The sequence below is a fragment of the Bison bison genome, unplaced genomic scaffold (assembly GCF_000754665.1).
Source record: "Bison bison bison isolate TAMUID 2011002044 unplaced genomic scaffold, Bison_UMD1.0 scf7180017864518, whole genome shotgun sequence".
Taxonomy (NCBI): domain Eukaryota; kingdom Metazoa; phylum Chordata; class Mammalia; order Artiodactyla; family Bovidae; genus Bison; species Bison bison.
The window spans coordinates 13,017,841-13,018,419 of NW_011495071.1; the positions used below are offsets into that span (position 1 = coordinate 13,017,841).

Here is a 579-nt window from a genome sequence, read left to right on the forward strand (position 1 = left end):
TGCTGGTTATCAGCTGTGTGTAAGGGACTCCAGCTCTCCCCCAGCCCTGCTCCCGCCCCTTCCTTTCTCGCCTGCCGCCTCCTCCCCATCTGTCCTCAGGCGTCCAAACAGCCTCGCTGCTGCCCCGGTTCTTGCTTTCTCCTCTAGTATCTCTCCAGATCCGTTGCTCTGTCTGTCACTCCTTGCCTCTTTGCTGCTTTTTTCTGTTTGATTCAGTGCTTTACTGTGTGCTAGGCCTTCAGGACTCAGAAGAAAACGCTGCATACAGCATCCGTGACAGGAACTCAATTTCAAGTGGGTCAGACGGGCAGGAATTGATGGTTACTGCAGTGCTGGATCGGAGAAGGCAATGGCACCCCACTCCAGTACTCTTGCCTGGAAAACCCCATGGATGGAGGAGCCTGGTGGGCTGCAGTCCATGGGGTCTCGAAGAGTTGGACACGACTGAGCGACTTCACTTTCACTTTTTACTTTCACTCATTGGAGAAGGCAATGGCACCCCACTCCAGTACTCTTGCCTGGAAAACCCCATGGACGGAGGAGCCTGGGTAGGCTGCAGTCCATGGGGTCTCGAAGAGT

The 579-nt window shown here is 54.9% G+C and overlaps 1 protein-coding gene across 1 annotated transcript in view; it reads left to right on the forward strand.

Moving 5' to 3' along the window:
• Positions 1-579, forward strand: part of GRAMD1B (GRAM domain containing 1B) — a 183,991-nt gene that overhangs the window by 173,337 nt on the left and 10,075 nt on the right. The window lies entirely within an intron of this gene.